At 38.2% G+C, this 19676-nt stretch overlaps 1 protein-coding gene across 3 annotated transcripts in view; it reads left to right on the top strand.

Moving 5' to 3' along the window:
- SOX5 (SRY-box transcription factor 5) overlaps positions 1-19676 on the top strand; it is a 1022130-nt gene that overhangs the window by 131229 nt on the left and 871225 nt on the right. For 2 of the 3 annotated variants that reach the window (XM_081248196.1, XM_081248195.1), the window contains exon 2: positions 3973-4054. The exons of the other annotated variant lie outside the window; for it this stretch is intronic. The gene's annotated coding sequence lies outside the window, so the exon portion shown is untranslated. The remainder of the gene's footprint in view (positions 1-3972; positions 4055-19676) is intronic. 3 annotated transcript variants of the gene reach the window in all.

Here is a 19676-nt window from a genome sequence, read left to right as displayed (position 1 = left end):
AAAAGTTAATAAAATTGAAAACAGAAAAATAATCAACAAAAAAAGCCTAGTTATTTGAAAAGATTGATAAAGTAGACAAACCTTTAGCAAGAATGACAAAGAAGAAACAGATAAGACACAAATTACCAGTGTGAAGAATGAAAAAAAGTGTATCACTGCAGACCCTGCAGACATTAAATGGATAATAGGGGATACTAGAAACAATTCTACACACATAAATGACAACTTAGATGAAATGAACCAACTCCTCAAATGACAAACTACCACAACTCACTCAATATTAAATAGATAATTTGAATAGCCCTATAACTATTAAGGAAATTGAACAATTTTAACATTTCCAAAAAAACACTCCACTCCCAGATGGCTTCACTAGAGAATTCTAACAAACATTTAAAGAAGTAACATCAGTTCTACACAATCATTTTCAGAAACCCATTCATTTTATGAAAGTGGTATTACCCAGATACCAAAACCTGGTAAAGATAGTACAGAAAAGAAAACTAGAGATAAATATCCCTCATGAACACAGACACAAAGATCCTTAACAAAATATTAGCAAATAGAATTCAGCAATATATAAAATAACATATATACCATGACCAAGTAGGGTTTATTCCAGGGATCAAGGTTCGTTCAGTACTTGCAAAACTGTTGTGCAATTCACCATGTTAACAAGCTAAAGAAGAAATATCACATGATCGTATCAATTCATGCTGAAAAAGCACTTGACAAAATTCAACACCCATTTAGGATAAAAATTCTCAGAAAAATAAGAACAGAGAACTTCCTCAACTTGATATAAAGCATCTGAAAAAAACTGCATAAATTCTGTAACTAACATTACTCTTAATGGTGAAAGACAATTAGTTCTCTTCAGATCAGGAACAAGGTCAAGAATGTTTGCACTCACCAATTTTATTTAATATCGTGCTAGAATTTCCAGCCAGTACAAAAAGACAAGAGAAGGAAATTAAAAGCATAGAGATCAGAATCGAAGAAATAAAATTGTCCCTATTTGCAGGTGACATGATTGTTTATGTAGAAAATCCCAGGGAACTTAAAAAAAAAACCTTCCAAAATTAATAGGTGAGTTCAGCAAAGTAGTAGGATATAAGATAAACATAAAAATCAACTATATTCCTATGTAATAACAGTGAACAACTAGACACCAAAGATAACACAATACCATTTATAATCACTCAAAAATTTAAATGCTTAGGTATAAATCTAACAAAACATGTATAGGACTTGTATGCTGAAAGCCACACAGTACTGATGGAAAATCTAAATAAATACATATACCATGTTAATGGATTGGAAGACTCACCATAACAAACATATCAATTCTCTCCAAACTGATACACAAGTTTAACACAATTTCTATCAAAATTCCAGCAAGATTTTTTTGTAGATACAGACCACATTATTCTAAAAATTTTATAAAAGGCAAATGAATCAGAATAGTTAGAAGAATTTTTAAATAGAAGAATAAAGTGGGAAGAATTAATATACCCAATTTCAGGATTTATCATATAGCTACTGTAATCAAGACTATGTGATCTTGGCAGAGGGATACAAGTATATATCAGTGGAATACAATGGAGAACCCAGAAATTGCTCCACACAGATGTAAACTGATTTTTGACAAAGGTGCAAAACCAGTTCAATGGAGGAAACATAGCCTTCTCAACAAATGGCATTGGAGCAGTTGAACATCCATAAACAAAAAAATGAACCTTGACCTAAGTCTTACAACTTATACAAAAATTAACTCAAAGTATATAGAGAACTTAGATGTAAAATTTAAAAATAAAATTTTTATGAAAAAAAAAGGAAAATCTTGTTATAAAGCAGAAACTAACACACCATTGTAAAGCAATTATACTCCAATAACGATGTTAAAAAAAAAAAAAGGAAAAATCTTCAGGACCCAGGGCTAGGCAAAGCACTGTTAGACTTTATATCAAAAGCATGATTCATAAAATAAAAAAATTGATAAATCGGACTTGAGCAAAATTGAAAACTTTTGCTCCATGAAAGACCCTGTTAAGAAGATGAAAAGACAAGATACAGAGTGGGAGAAAATATTTGCAAACTATATATTTGGACTTGTATTAAGGATTGGTATTAAGAGTGTAATCTTTCAAAACTCTAAAATAAAAAATGAAACAGTCCAATCAGAAAATAAGCAAGAAACATGAAGAAACATTTCTTGGGAAAGGATATATACAGATATCATCTAAGCACATGAAAAGATGTTTGACATCATTAACCATTAGAGAAAAGCAGAATGGGCTACAATAAGAAATAGTGACAACACCAAATGATGGCAAGGATTGCAGAAACTGGCTCACTCATGCATTGCTAATGGGGTTGTAAAATGGTACAACCATTTTGCAAACCAGTTTGACAGGTTTTTAAAGAAAACTTTACATACAACCACCATAAAACCCAGCAATTGCTCTCCTGGGCATTTATCTCAGAGAAAGGAAAACTTATGCCCACACAAAAACATGTATACAAATGTTTATAGCAGCTTTACTTATAATAACCTCAAACTAGAAAGAAAGCAGTACCCTTCAATGAGCGAATGGTTAAATGATCCAGACCGTAGAACACTATTCAGCAATATGACTGAACGAACTATTGATACACACAGCAACCTGGATGAATCTCCAGAGAATCAACCTGGATGAATCTCCAGAGAATCAACCTGGATGAATCTCCAGAGAATTGTGTTGCTCGTATGATTTTGTTTGTATAATATTCTTTCTTTTTCTTTTTTTTTTTTTTTTTTGCAGTACACGGGCCTCTCACTGCTGTGGCCTCTCCCGTTGCGGAGCACAGGCTCCGGACGCGCAGGCTCAGCGGCCATGGCTCACGGGCCCAGCCGCTCCGCAGCATGTGGGATCTTTCCAGACCGGGGCACGAACCTGTGTCCCCTGCATCGGCAGGCGGACTCTCAACCACTGCGCCACCAGGGAGGCCCCATGTATAATATTCTTGAAATAACAAAATTATAGAATTTGTACATTAGTGGTTTCCAGGGTTTAAGAAGGAGATAGGATGGGAGGGCTATAAAAAGGCAAACTGAGGGACTCTTATGGTGATGGAAATGTTCTGTATCTTAAGTATCAACGTCAATATCTTGGTTTTGATATTGTACTATAACTTTGCAAGATGTTACCATTGGGGGAAACAGGGTAAAAGATACAGGGCTCTGTATTACTTCTGCCAAATGCATGAAAATCTACAATGATGTCAAACTAAAATATTTGATTAAAGAAAAAACACAACTTTCTAATGGCTTCTAGTTTAAAATTCAAAGGCTTTCCTTGGCCTTTTCCAACATCATTCATGTCCTACTTGTCTCCCCCTGACATACATGCTGCAGCCACAGTGGCCTTTTTGCTGTACCTGCACATGCTCAGCAGGCTCTCACTACAGGACCTTTGTGCGTGCTATTCCCTTGGCCTGGAAAGTTCCTCCATCTGGCTTACTCTCTTTATCCTCGTCTCTGCTCATATGTCACCTTATCAGAGAGGATTTTTCCTTGAATAGTCTCTCTAAAGTAGCACCCCTGTCACAATCTATTCCCTTACTTGGATTTATTTGTCTTCTCTCATTAGAAACAGGTTTGATGCTTTTAAAAATTCCAAGTTTTTAGTATAGAAACCTTAAGTTCCCTACTATGCCTACTCTTTTCTATGTTTTCTTCTGGGATTTGGAGCATTTGATTTTCAAAACCAAACCAAACAAGCTGATTCATTCTATTTTCTTTCCTTCTGCTTATGCGTCTGTAACTTTCTAGATGGAATTTAAGAGTTCTGTGGTAGTGGATGTTGTGTATTCTGTCAGGTTCAGTTTATCACAATCTTCTGGCATTTCCCCAAACAGCTAAGATTTGGGAGTCAACGTCCTCACACCGTGAATCTGCCTCTAAGTGACTTAGCTCTAATTCTCTTCTAGGCTTGTTACTCAGTTCACAGTGTAAAGACACACTTTAAGAGGATCCTCGGAAGTCTTGGACAAGCTTCCCCGCATGTGGCAGGTATGTGTCTACACACTGAGTGTGCAAGGAATGTAACTTGCCCACTCCTATAGTTAAATCTATTCTTCTATAGTTAAATCTAAATTCTATTTATTCTTCTATAGTTAAATCTAAATTATATTTTAACCCTTCATTTAACCATGTGGACTCAATTTGAGGTCGCATCCTAATTCTAGGTACGGTTATGAGGGTGAGGGGTGACATATCTGCTCCTAGGCTGTCATCTCTCTATGAGTCATGTTTGTCCTCTCATCCTTTGTCAGTACTTGTGAGCCATTGCTGAGGCACACTTTGGTCTTCCTTCAAGGGTCTTCTCTCCTTCTCTTGGCTTCTTCCAGATACTTCCTGGGCACATGATGGTGTGCTGCTGCTAAACTGGAAGAAACTCTCTGGAGTGGCATAAAGCTCTTTGCTCCTTGCATGCCACTCTGAAGCACGTGGTTCTTGTTCTGTTGCTTCTGAGTCATGCTATTGTGGGAGGTCCTTGGCAAATCTGGTCAGGTCCATCTACCTGGACATATCACTTGGTCAATTCCAAGGTCCAGACTCCATCCAAGAAAGAAAATCCTTTCCACCCTCCATTATTTCCCACCAACATATTTGGGATTTCTCTCTGTAACAGTACTTCGAACAAGCACAACTTAGGAAATCGTTTCCTTTTTTTCTTGTTGTTTCTTTAAAATTAATTGGGGAATGGGGGTGGGTATTCCCATGCCTCTGGATGAAATTTAGGTCTCACGTAGGCTCCATACCTAATAGGGATTACCCTTAGCTTGAAAAAATATTTCTATCCACACTTTAAATCACAGACATTCAGAAATTAGAATGTCCAATCTCAGACCATAATCGTAGCTTCAAAGTTCATTTAATATCAAATCATCTCTCCTCCTCTCTCTGAGGCCCATTTTTTTGGATTGGGCTATTGCAGTGGGAGAGGGTGTGCTGTTTTCTTTCTCTATCTGTCACCTCCTCCCCCATTTGCTAGCTGCTATTGCTAAATCCTTAGGGGTTGGAACATGGGAAGGAAAGGGAAAAGAGTGGCTTAGGGTTGTTTCTTACATGAACTGGTACTATGTTAAGCTGGCTCCAGCTTTCTGGGCCTGGCAGATGTTTAAAACTGATAGTCACTTGGCCACTTTGGGGGACTTTGGTTGCTTCCCTTGCTGGACCCATTTGTCTTCAACTCTCCTGACTTGGACAAGGCTTCTCCTTCAGCTGTCCACTTCCCACTCAGCTCCTAGTTTTCAGCTAATCCATCCCACAGGAATTCTTATTTAGTGTCTCAAGAATACTTCGCGGGGCTTCCCTGGTGGTGCAGTGGTTGAGAGTCCGCCTGCCGATGTAGGGGACGCGGGTTCGTGCCCTGGTCCGGGAAGATCCCACATGCCGCGGAGCGGCTGGGCCCGTGAGCCATGGCCGCTGAGCCTGCGCGTCCGGAGCCTGTGCTCCACAACGGGAGAGGCCACAACAGTGAGAGGCCCGCGTACCGCAGAAAAAAAAGAAAAAAAAAAAAAGAATACTTCGCGATGGTCATCTTGGGCTTCAGTCTGGCTCTCTCATCCCTGACCCACACCAGCTTCATGAAAACATGCATCTCATGAACCTCCAAGGGCAGGAGGGGTTGAGGGTACTTCTAAAATTCCAGAGCTGCTCCTAGCCTGACCCTCTTGTCCTCCCGATTTCCAAGGTGGGAGCCAGTCTGCAGTCCATTGGGTTTCCCAAAGTCCAGGCTGTCTAAACTATTCCTTTGAAGCCCCTCTAAAGATTTGAGGGAGAAAATAGTCCCTTCCATCCCTCTTGCTTGGGGTGAGGTGGGACTTGCCATAGGGCAGCAGCTCAGTCCAAGAACCATTTCATAATGCTTTTCCCCTCCTCTATCCTTTTGATCCTTTACATTCTCTGGTTGGCTTTTAGAACCATCCAACCAGTTCTTATGATTTTTTTTTTTAAATCTGGATTTTGATCTAGCCCTTTACTTTGGGATTTCATGCCTGTTCAATGAAGGTGCCTCAGTTGAATCTTCCAGTCTAATATCTGGTCATTCCAGCCCCACTAGGAAGAGTTAGGGTGGTGGGGAGAGGGTAAAGTTTCAGCCACCCACCCCCAACTTGGCTTCTAGATTCACTAATGTCCGTACATGCCTTGACTACCTTATTCTCCACTCAGAGGTGTCTAAACCTGCTCTTAGCTTAGTAAATAAATAGGAGGGTCTCTTCTAAGTCTGTTTCCAATGCATGAGAATCATTCTAATTTCTCAGAGCGTCTTAGGCTTTCGAAACTCGAAGACCAATAATTGACATTCCTCCTTCCCCCATGCTTCCCTGCTCTGCCAACAATTTTCTTATGAAAATTGAGTGTAGAGTATAGCAACTTGGCTGACTGAATGGAGAAAGAAGCAAGATTCAAGGAAATGAAATAAAATACTTCAAATATTATACCCTATATGATAAAAAATATTGCCTGCCCTTTTTTGAGTATCTATGATGTGATTTTTAACCCTTATAATGGCACTGCATCCTTTATATTAAGGATTTGACATTTGAGGAAACCAGGTGTATTAGTTTGCTAGGGCTGCTGTAACAAAGTACTACAAATGGGGTGGCTTAAACAATAGAAATGTATTGTCTCACAGTTCTGGAGGATAGGAGTCTGAAATCAAGGTATTGGCAGGGTTGGTTCTTTCTGAGGGCTGTGAAGGAAGGATCTGCTCTGGGCCCCTCTCCTTGGCTTGTGGATGGCATCTTCTCCATGTCTCTTCACACTGTCTTTCCTCTCTGAGTGTCTGCTCTATGTTCAAGTTTCCCTTTTTTCTAAGAACACCAGTTATATAGGAATAGGGCCCACACTAATGACCTTATCTTAACATAACTAATTATATCTGCAATGACCCTATTTTTAAATGTCACATTTCAGCAACATCTGCTGAAATAACATCATAAGGAACTGTAAATAATGCAGCACATCTGGAACCACAGAAAACGAGGTTGGAGAAGTAGGTGGAGGTGATATCATGGAAGGATTTGTACCAATTATACTACTGGCAAGAAAGATTTTCAAGTGGGGAAGGGATATGTTTAGAATTTCATTTTAGAAATAAGTCCATTATAAGCTTTTTCTTGCCAAAACTCTACTGGTAGTTAGGACTTCAACATGTGAATTTGGGATGGGACACAATTCAACCCATAACACCAGGGTTCAAAGAGGCTCGATAACTTGAACGTCACACAGACCTTGAAATGCCATTGTGGGGATTCCATACAATGATGGTGTGATTTTAAAGTTATGTTCTTTCTGCTGTACTGCACTTCATCTCAGGTGACTCTTGCACGCAGCCCTGTGCAATGAGGAGAATGCTGTTATTCCTTTAAACAACCAAACCAGACTGGCTGGGGCATGGATCCACACAACAAAGGAGTTCAGACTTAGACATAGATCATACCATCACAAGAACTCAGAATAATGTCTTAACACAAAGGAGGAACAGGAACATGTTTGTGGAGAGGTTCAATCTAATACCATCATACCATAGGCTAGAAAATGAAGTTATCCCTGAACTAGAGGTATAGATTATGAAGAATTCAACTGGCTCTGAAACTACTAAAGTGGTGTCAATGTGAGTTCGGTGATGTTATTGCTATGGCCTGTGGTTTGCATTTTTGGTGTTCTTGACCTGTATTCATATCTAAATATGCTGTGTGTACATGGTCTACTCTATGTAGAGCATATTTAAACAATATGTAATAAAACAAAATATTTAGATAATGCAAAAGGAAAAGAATAAAATGTTTGCTATAAAGTTCCCGCAGGCATTTACTGGATAGTGATAATGATAGTTTTACTAAGAAAAAGGATAAAATATGTTCAGCTTCAATGAGGATTATATTTAGGAGAATTATCAGATTATTTTGGATATTTTCTTCATAAAAGCAATTCTTTAGTGCATCCTATGTGGAAGATAGAAATTGTAATAGTGATTTGGAAACGTGGCTTCATGCATATGAACATAATTTGAGTCTTGTAGTATTTAGCACTGTTCTATTCCAGATGGCAAAACATTTTTATTATTCCTTTCAGTTAGTGCTTGAAATATATACCTATGGAAATAAGTCCATTATAAGCTTTTTCTTGCCAAAACTCTAATAGATGCTCACTTACTGAGAAATATGTGTACTGAGAAATATTTAAGAAAAATACACTTTAATGAAGCTGCACTAATGATATTATTTAGCTAATTGTGTACAGGAATCTAAGCATGATTTCAAGTAAAGTACACTGTTGGCCATGTAAATAAACCTGGCACAGGTATGCAGAATTTTAAGAGAATTAGATAACAGATCTAATGAAAATTAGAGTAAGCCTCAAAGAAATATTTTATTATAAATTAGATCTCCCATTATAAAGCAAATACAGCCACATAGCAAAAATATTTTAAAATAAGGGTAAAAAATTACTAACAATACCAATGACCAAAAGCAATAACAGTAATCTTTTGGTATATTTACTTCTCTTCCTTTTTCATTCATTTGATCAACTAAGGATTACTGAGCACTTAATGCAGGCACTTGGGAGATAAAGATGGCTAGGACAGGGTTTCTGCCTTGAAGGAGATTTTAATTTATCAGGGGAAACACACCACGGATGAGTCCTTATAATAGGTCATAAGTATAATACTGGAGGAGAGTGGGCCAAAGAACTTGCTATCAACTCTATTGTCAGGTCCAGGAAGACTTTAACATGTAAGTTGGGACAGAAACATTAGAAGAAATCTGTTAGCCAGAAAAGAGAAGAAAATACACTTCAGTTAGAGGAAAGAACATCTGCTGAAATAACATCATAAGGAACTTTAAATAATGCAGCACATCTGGAACCACAGAAAATGAGGTTGGAGAAGTAGGTGGAGGTGATATCATGGAAGGATTTGTTCCAATTATACTACTGGCAAGAAAGATTTTCAAGTAGGGAAGGGATATGTTTAGAATTTTATTTTAGAAAAATTGTTTATCAGCAATATGATTGGATGGACAGCTTAGAAACTGCGACCCTCAGGAGCTAAGGGTTTGGTAAGGAGTGAGATATACCAAGAAGCTGAAATAAAGCCTAAATAAAAACCGCTTGGCTTGCATGGGCCTCTAGCAATATTTTGGGGGAGACTGTAAAACGTGTTCTTGTGGTCCTGTGTTTTTATAAAATTTGCCAAGAGTATGAGTTTTTAACTTCAGTTTATTATGAATGCTTCCCCTTTCTGTAATATTTACTACCCCTCTGTTATGCTTCTCTTAATGTTGGGTAGCATTGGTAACACACATTTTGTATCCACAATTTTACCTTCTTTTTCTTTAAAGAGCCCCCAAATTGTATAAGCTTAGGCTTCACTTTTCAGATCTAGTCCCAAGATGATATTGAAGGAATCCAGAAGAGGGATGACAGATTCTTAAACCAAGACTGTAGCTGTAGAGATGAAGTAGAAAAAGATGTGGAAGACTGAGGGGGAGGAATTATTGGCTCTGTTGGTGGGAGGGAAAAGATAGTGCCAAGTTTTCTCCCTTCTATAACTTGATTAATAGTAAGGCTGTTAACAGAAAAAAAAAAAATGCTAGAGTCAGGTCACTGTTGAAAGTAACAGTTTATTGAACATCTTTATGTGTATGTATGTTTTCGCATTTTTGGATTTACAAAAGTTGATTTATTATATCAAAGTGTGTAAGTATTTTAATGCATTTTGTTATCTGTTACCAAATTGCTTTCCAGATAGACTGTGCCATTTAACACTGCTATAGTTAGTGTAGACATGGGTTTTCTTGTCCTCACTTCCACTAGCATTGAACAGTATAATTTTAATTTTTTTAAACTAAATTATTGGGTAAAATCAGCACCTCCTTTTCATTTTTCTATAAGGTGAGATAAATGTGATCTGTTATTGTGAGCTCTCCATAGGAATCTTTTTTTCAGGGGTAGTTATTGTGGTTTTTTTCTGGTAGTGATTTGGGAAGCATTAGGAGGTAGTCATAAGTCTTTTATGAGAGCAGTCATTACTATACACTCTAAATGCATGCATACATACCTATATTATAAAAGCTAGAAATATTTGAGGCTAAAACAGTTTTGTAGATTAGATTTAGACCAGGTGCCAGCAAACTTTTTCTTATAAGGACAAGATAGTAAATATTTTAGGCTTTGTAGGCTAGTAGGCGAAATTGAGAATATTATGTAAGTACTTCAAGAGAGGAAAAAAATTTCCACAAAATTTTTATTGACATAGTTCAAAATATAATAGTAATAATTGAGGAAATTTTTAATAATAGAAGTCTTATAATGAGAAAAATTGAATTCTATTTTGGGAGGGGAGACATTTCACTTAATTGTAGTTTAGTGTTAATGTTCTCTATCATCAAATTGATTATAAATGTTCATTCATTAAACCATTCTTGTTTCATAGATAGTGAGCTGGATTTGGATCACAGGCCATACTCCTGGTTTAGACAATGACATTTATGTCATTTTCCTGTTAAAATATTTGGTTTGATAATAAGTTTCATTTCTGTTGCATACTTTATTTGAACCTTTGGCAATCTACAACTTGCAAAACACTCATCAAAATGCATGTGTGTGTGTGTGTGTGTGTGTGTGTTACATGTATGTGATGTGGGCCATTTTATTCTTTATAGCCAATGGAATTTAGGATATATTTGGGGTAGCAATACTATTACAATGAAGCATTTTGTCTGTTTAGATTAAGAGACCAGAGAAGTGAAACAGGAAACTAGACTTGGCAGGTACAAATTTGGTCTGTTGGTATATGTATTGGAATGATTTTAAATGTTCCCTGTTGTTGACTTTGAGTTGACTATAATTGGTTCTGTTCATTAACGTCTGCTTCTAACCATTGAGGGTTTGTGCTTTGGCTTTAGCTTTGCTCTTGCTCAGCTACTTTCTGAAAAGTCTTATTTCTTCCTCTACCTCCCTCAAAAACTTGATGTCTTGAAATATTTTTTTATAATTCACATTTCATTTGCTAAGAATTCTTGTGGCAGCACCACCCAGTTCCTATGGTTTCAAGAAGGTAAAGGAGGAGGAAGGAAGAAAAGAAACAAAATAGAAAGACATGAAAATTTAAAAAGCTAATAAGCAGATCCTTTCGCCCACTTTAGAGATTGGGATATCCACCTCAAAATTTCAACTGGAATTTGATTCCTAAATCTAAGACCAATTTTCCCTTAAACTCTTAATGAGTAGTTTGAGGAGTCAGTAAAAACTTCGGTAAGTTTAGTTACTTTCACAATTATGCTGAGTTATGGGTTGGATTTAAGAACTGACAGTTGGACTCCAAGTTTATGTTTTATCTTTTTAGTCAATATGAGTGCACAGAATTAGTATCTTTCTACTGCATATTCAAAGATAATTCAAATGGATGAACTCAATATGAAAACCTCATATTAAAAAATATAGAAAAATTTCTTACATTATTAGTGCGTAGAATATTTTGATTTAATACTTTGTTTAGTGGAGAAATATGCTGTACCTATTTATACAACACACACAAGCTATGTGTAATTTTTAGAGATAATGTATTATTGGATTACAATTTGTATGTTTCTGAGAGTCAGCACAAGAGAAAATTCCATCAAAATTAAATTTTGGAATTACTTTCTTCTCTTATTTATTTCCATAGGGTCTTTGGAAAACAAGGTTCCAAATGTGTATTTGCACAGTCTTCCTGCCAGTGGCTACCTCAGCATGCTCTTCTCAACAATTATCTTGTTTTTTAGCTGCTGAAATATGTGACAATTTAAAATTTTTTGTTTAATTCCACATTTTCTTTATACTTTAGATGCAGAAGGGCTTTGATTTTTTTAGAAGATGGTTACTAACAAAAACAAAATTTGCTCCAAACATTATTCTTTTGTATGGTTTCTGAATTCTTCAATTATTGTTAATTACCAATTGTACTCACTGTGTCTTAAAATAAGATCCTTTTAATAGATATTTATAATCACAATTATTGACAAATATCTGATATTTATTATTTAGAAAAACATTTGTTCCACCAGAAAAGAAGTAAATTATTTCACCAGAGGCAAAACTAAGCTTCAGGACCCTTCACTCCTATGAGTTCTTTCCCAAGTTCAGAGACCCTGTAGGCAATGTGTTCAAATAATCATATATTTTGTAGAATTTGCAATCTAAGCTGTTTTAACTGCAATCATTTGTGACCAGTGCCTTCACTGTAACCTCCCTCCATTCCTTTTCTGTTTTGCAGTGGCATTGGAGAGGCCATGACTTTGTTTTGGTGGAGGTGGTGGGGAGTCACACTGGGGATACAGTGATTTTAAATTAAGTGGGATATAGGTATGTTCTTTGCAAACTTCCATGTATAGTGGTGGAGCTATTGATGATGTTCCACTTTGCCAATTTACTAGAGCCTTGTGACACACAGGTGCGGAGCCAGAGGCTGTATTGTCCTATGGACACGTCCCTACAGTGCTGATACCTAATGCAACTAGCTTTGAAACATACAGAGCCAGAAGCTACTCTGTGGAAAACTTTCTTGTTATTAGATGTATAATGTTATAAATAGAGGCTATGGTTTGTATCAGTGCCCAGTCACAATAGAAGTTCTCTCCTGTTAGGAATTTAACGACTAATGCAGTACATGCTATTATTAATGCATCATGCAATTTTTTCTTTTTGGATGAATATTACATAAATAGAATTTCTCAAATATCTGTGTGTTTAGGGCAGAAACTCGTAGCAGTAATGCAGGCAGCAAGTATCTTGTGTTGTGCAGTTGCATGTTTTCTGAATCCCAATTGTGAATAGTTAAAAAAACAATTTGAGTAAACATACTAGATAAAAGAATGGATTAGCTTTCCATTTTCTCTATAGAAAGTGATATTTACAAAGAGGCAATCAGAGTATGTAGCCAATGACTGTAGGGGAAAAGCATTAGAGAGGTGTGGTTGGGGAGCTAGTTAAGATGAATGTTATGTTTTTTTCCCAGATTTTGTGATGTTTGTGATATTTCTCAGCATTTTAAAGTAATAATTTGTTGGGATTTTTCCACTGTAAATAAATATTCACTTTCATGTTAAATTAAATATTTTAATTTGTATTCTCTTCTAAAATTGTATAAGCTCTCAGTCCCCACAAAACCTGGATCCACAGAAGAGTTATTAAATATTTAGATACCATGAAGTTAAGGGTTACTTTTAGCCCAGCATACAGCCTACTATGTATTTGTCACTCATTGTGTTTTTGGAGTTGAATGAGTCTCCATAATAACAATTAGTTATTTTTGTTCAGTGATGACTGGTACTTTATATGGACATTAGGTAATATCTATAATATTATAGCTAAGAAGAGTTTCTATAAATTGTAAGTTGTAGCAAAGAAGAGTTTCTACCTTCTCAGGGTTTTGAAGTGATGAAATCATTTATCTATAGAGCATTTTTTTTACGGGTGAAAAACTTAACCAGGAATTTGATATATGAAAATAATATTTACTTTATCAGTTCCTGCAACCACCTTTTCTGGTGTAAGTTGTCAAAAAAAAAAAAAAAAAGGAAGGATGGAGGTAGGGGAGAGAAAGAGAGCGAGAGAGATGGGGAAAGGAAGAGAGAGATGAGGAGAGGGAGATGGGGAGAGAGAGAAGGAAAGAGAAATCCGACTTTTTGGTGGGATTGGATTATATTGTCATGGTAGGAGAGTCTCTGAACAGGTGCCTCAAATTCCAAAATATGGACAGGACACAATTAGCACTCCCAGGAAAGTAGCAAAGTACTATGAAGGGGCTTCCCTGGTGGCTCAGTGGTTGAGAGTCCGCCTGCCGATGCAGGGGACACGGGTTCGTGCCCCGGTCCGGGAAGATCCCACGTGCCGCGGAGCGGCTGGGCCCGTGAGCCATGGTTGCTGAGCCTGCACGTCCGGAGCCTGTGCTCCGCAACGGGAGAGGCCACAATAGTGAGAGGCCCGCGTACCGGAAAAAAAAAAAAAAAAAGTACTATTAAGGCTCTCTATATCTAAGTCCTTCCAAATAATAAGTTTCAAACAATAATTTATGTAGCTAGTGCATTGTTTTGGGACAATGGTGTCTACCTGTGTTTTCAACAGCTCCTTGTCTCAGGGCAGTAGTTAACATGTTTCAAGGAGTTAAGCCCAACCTCTTCCTTTGGTAAACACATTAATTACATTTTAAAAGTTTAGCTGACTCACAAAAACCCGGTGTCCTAAGTATCTTTGTGCTCACCCATCTTCCAGCTGTACCTAGAAATTGAGGCAGACTCTGCACACACCTTGAAAGAATCCATTTTTTTTTTTTTTTTTTTTTTTTTTTTGTGGTACGTGGGCCTCCCACTGTTGTGGCCTCTCCCGTTGGTGCACAGGCTCCGGACGCGCAGGCTCAGTGGCCATGGCTCACGGGCCCAGCCGCTCCGCGGCATGTGGGATCTTCCTGGACCGGGGCACGGACCCGTGTCCCCTGCATCGGCAGGCGGACTCTCAACCACTACGCCACCAGGGAAGCCCGAAAGCATCCAGTCTGAGCACACAAATGGACAGTTCACAGAGGTGCATCCGGGGTGACTGTGCCTACATGGTTCACCTGATTACTTCTAGGTGTGTTGATGGATGACTTAAAAAGTGTTCGCTGGAGGATGCGTGAGCGAGCCGGGGCCGCTGCGTGCCGGCACCAACATGGTTAACTAGACTTGCCACCATGAACAATAGAAACCAGGCAGCTCTAAATGAAATGAGCTGAATATTTCATTCGGCCACTCAGCCGCCTGCTCCAATTGCCTCCTTTACTAAAATAAGAGCTTAATCTAAGGTGACAACAACATCAGTTTCTGTGTGCTCCAGTCACACTGAACATGACTTCCTTAATATAAACACTATTTACATGGACTGTCTGGATGTAGCAGGGAATCAGGAGCGTGCCCAGCTAAGACACAGGGTACAATGAAGGACGAGAAGCAGGCAGCTGAGAATTAACATCAGCAAATGAAAGCCTGACCCTCGGAGGGCATGTCCCTGATACGTTTTAAAATGAGAGAGCATTGCACCAGTAACCTTAGCCTTTGTAAAGACTATGCCGTTTAAAATAAAATAGCACCTTTTCAGTTTAGACACTTAACCAAATGCATTATGTCTGACCCATTTTCCAACTTAGGTGACACGAGAGGATGGATCCCTTGCTGCAGTTATGAGAATCTTCCAAACAATTGCAGTCAGTAACCTCCCTCCCCAGACTCCTTCTCATAGCAGCCTGTACTTCTTTGAGATAAAGAGGGCATTTCGTTCAGTGAGGGCAGGCCGGACCCAGAAGGCAGGGGAGTGGGAGAGAAGATGTGACCTTTGAACTGAAGGTTTGATGTCAGTGCTAACGGTACCCAGGAAATCCCTGTTTGAAAGTGGTTTTCAGCTTGAGAGTTCTGGAAGATTAGAAGCAGAAGTGTGACAAGGTACCAGCAGGGCTGACAAGATACCAGCCCTGCTTTTGTCAGGGTCCACAAAATAACACAAGTTACTTCTTTCCAGCACCCTGGAATAGGTAATGAAAGAGATAACAGTCCTGAATACACATTATTGATGGTTTATTTCCATAAGGAGGATGCTATAGTATTATTTCACCATGCTAGCCATCCTCTGGGAATTTTAAGGGTCACAAAATGTAGAAATATTTAACTTAATTCCTATTAGAATTACTGACAGTGGAGTTCAGTGGTTTCCCCACCAGCTTCATAGATAAGGAAAGTCAAGCACAGAGGACTTTCTCATACACCTGAAGTCACACAGAAAATCAGAGAGCAAAAGGGAAAGAATTTTTTTTTTTTGCCAATTATTTCTACTTTCTTTAAGTCACCATTAATACTCTTATTTCTAAATGGCTCTTCTCTTAAAATTTCCTTTGATTAAGCCTTGTAGAAGGCTGATACCAGATACTGATTTGTGGCTTCTGGGTTCCAAAGACCTGAGGCTGCTGACAAAATAGTAGCTCTTTTTAAAAAAAATCTAGTTCTGTGTTTTCTGTTCTCATCCTCCAGCCTCTGTGCCTGAGTGAATATCCCTGCAGTCCCCACCCCTGTGGTGGTACATTTTAGATAAAGCTCTTATTCACTGAAGAAGAAAGGGCCTGACCATTTAAAACAAGTTTCTTTTTAAGGAAAGGTATAGTGAGTAACAGGAAGAAAAATGGGAGAATCATCAATATCTAGCTGGCCTTAGTAGAATACTCATTAATCAATAGGCATTTATTGAGAATCTGTGAGATCATCAAGCTTTATTTTAGGGGAGAGAAAATTATCTCTGGCCTCTGGAAGCCCACCATCTAGTGAAAACGTTTGTCATAATTTGTAAAAAAAAAAATACTCTAGACTTCTGTAGAAAGCCAGTAAGAATATTGTGGTTGCAAAAAAATAAAAATACTTTTTTTATTGTTTGCCGTAATGCACATCTACTGTGTTTTCATCTTCATTTTTTTTTTTTTTGTGGTACGCGGGCCTCTCCCTGTTGTGGCCTCTCCCGTTGCGGAGCACAGGCTCCGGAAGCTCAGGCTCAGCGGCCATGGCTTACGGGCCCAGCCGCTCCACGGCATGTGGGATCTTCCCAGACCGGGGCACGAATCCGTGTCCCCTGCATCGGTAGGCGGACTCTCAACCACTGCGCCACCAGGGAAGCCCTCATCTTCATTTTTAACTTCAGGGAAATGTGAACAAGAGGACACCCTTTTGCTCACACCTTAATGAACACTGATCAGCTCTTTCAAGTACTTACCATTCCAGATGTGTTCCCAAAAGAATTGCACATGTTTTCTCATAGTCTGATAGGGATACTGCCACTTGTACAAATATCAGTTGTACAGCTTGGTGAGTACCTTAATAAGGTAGGTACCTGATGCTTGAGAGCAGAGGAAAGGTGGGAATAACCACACCTGCTCTGGGAGACCTCTTAAAATGACAAGGACCTTGACATCTCTCCCCAGTAGTTGCCACTTCTTCAGCTTGGTCTGGACAGTCAACAGATGTCAGCCAGGAATGGCAATGCCAGTGGGAGTGGCATTCCTGCACAAATAAGGCTTGGGAAGCAGCCTCTGCACAGATGATTGAAATCAGTAGAATTTGCTGAAGGCGAGTGGGAAGCTGATCTGTACCTAGCACTTCTCTGTCTTGTGTCTTGGCTTCTCTCAGTTGCAGTAAGGGTCTTGATGACGTTCTCTTTTTCTTTCTCAGGTGAGTATAGACTTGCCTTCTCTTGGGATGTCTCTACCCTTTGTTGCCACTTGGTACGAACAGGCATGATTCACCAGAGAGAGATGCAGGGTTTCTCTTGTTGTAAGTGATAAAACACACTTTGAAGAATTTCAGGGCCCTCATGAGAAAATGCTTGAAATAGACTCAGGCAGTATGCTGTGTCTCCCATTTTCTTCCAGTCACCTTTCCCCTAATTAATTGATGGTGGTCAGAGTCTCAGTTCTGAAATACTATTGTGATGTTTTAAGAATATTTTGGACCTAGAGACTGTCATACAGAGTGAGGTAAGTCAGAAAGAGAAAAACAAATATCGTATATTAACACATATATGTGGAATTTAGAAAAATGGTACAGATGAACTGGTTTGCAAGGCAGAAATAGAGACACAGATGTAGAGAACAAACGTATGGACACCAAGGGGGGAAAGGGGTGGTGGTGGGATGAATTGGGAGATTGGGATTGACACTAATCCCACTAATATGGGATATACACTAATATGTATAAAATAGATAACTAATAAGAACCTGCTGTATAAAAATAAATAAATAAAACAAAATTAAAAAGAAAGTTATTTAGGAAAAAAAAGAATATTTTGCCATCCTTAACTTCATGTAAGTGCCTGGAGACCATTGCCTGTAAAATTAATCATAAAGGCCCTTTCTTTCCTCCTTTGCTATTTTCATTTGAAACTTTTAGGGAAAGATGCATTTGTTGTATTGCATATGTTGTATTTGGTCCTATCTCTTCTTTCTTCTTTGAAGATGAGAGACAAAATTTCTCTTATGCTACAATAGAAAATAGAATCGTATCATAATTTTATGAAGAATAGAAGATTTTTGCCATTTTAAAATATAATTTCCATACTGAATACTAGTTTTCATGAAAAAGATCATGTTTTAAAACATAATCCAGATATAAGATTAAGTATCTCACAAGTTTCTGTTTAATCACTTAATGTCTTTATTGGAAGTTTTACAGTTAATTACTAGCACAAGAATGAACTTTTCACATCTCATCATGCAAACATCCAGTTATTGGGGGAGGGACAGGGGCTAGCGGTAGACTCAGTAGGGGATTCCCAAGCTGTTTATCTTCCAAGCCCTTACAACACCGTTTCCTATAATATTGGTTGTCATTCTGTTATCTTTGACCCTGCTTGGCCTATAAGTGTGTCCCATGAGCAAGACCACAACCCAAAAAGTCAGCATCGTGATTTTGCAGCAGCTGTTGCCGCAGAAGGTAAATGCCGTGCAGATATTGATGAGCTTGCTAATTTGTTTAGTAGACAGAATTTAGAATGGGGAACAGGATTTGTCTGCTAGCTGTCATCATTCATCAGCCCCAGGCAGTGGGTTTGCATTTTGCCAGCTTCTAATTTTGCTTTATTTTTCCTTAGCTTCAATCTACTTTATTCATTTATTATAATTGGGAGAGTGGTGGCTGTGATAGGGAAAAAAATACTCACGGCCCACGTTCGAGATTGAAGGCTCTTATATGCTGCGGTTCCCTGATCTCAGCAGATTCAGACTGGACCTGTTGGTCTTTTGATTGATGGAGTTGGTGAATGAAGACCATGCTGTCTTGTGGGGTTCCTGTAGCCCATGTGACTGGAAGGCTTGCCAAAGCTGCCCTCAGCCCTGCGTGTTTCTCCTGGTTTCCACTAAGATCAGAATTTATATTATTACATTAATTCCTTGGGGGTCCTCATTCAATTTACTTAAAAACTTTGTTTTGAGTGCTCACTATGTGTTGATTATTATTATGGATGGCCAAGTACATACTGTTCAACAAAACAGAAAAAGCCGTGCTCTGAAAGTGCTTAGATTCTAGGGGTGAAGATAGAAATAAACAAATAAATGTACAATACTTCGAGACAGTGATAAACTGAATGAAGGAAATACAGTAGAGTAAGGAGTAGGGCTGGAAGTGCTATTTTATTTTACTTTATTAAATTTTCATTGGAGTATAGTTGATGTACAATGTTGTGTTAGTTTCAGGTGTACAGCAAAGTGAATCAGTTATAGATATACATATATCCACTCTTTTTTTAGATTCTTTTCCCATATAGGCCATTACAGAGTATTGAATGGAGTTCCCTGTGCTATATAGTAGGTTCTTATTAGTTATTTATTTTATATGTAGTGGTGGGTATATGTCAATCCCAATCTCCCAATTTATCCCTCCCCCCTGTCTTATCCCCTGGTAACCATAGGCTTGTTTTCTACATTTGTGACTCTACTGCTGTTTTGTAAATAAGTTCATTTGTACCCTTCTTTTAGATTCCACATATCAACGATATCATATGATATTTGTCTTTCTCTGCCTGACTTATTTCACTCAGTGTGACAATCTCTAGGTCCATCCATGTTGCTGCAAAT

Source organism: Mesoplodon bidens, assembly GCF_964165515.1.
Source record: "Mesoplodon bidens genome assembly, chromosome: 11".
Classification (NCBI taxonomy): Eukaryota; Metazoa; Chordata; class Mammalia; order Artiodactyla; family Ziphiidae; genus Mesoplodon; species Mesoplodon bidens.
Note: the sequence above shows the minus strand (reverse complement) of the source record. Positions and strands in the feature narration are given on the sequence as shown.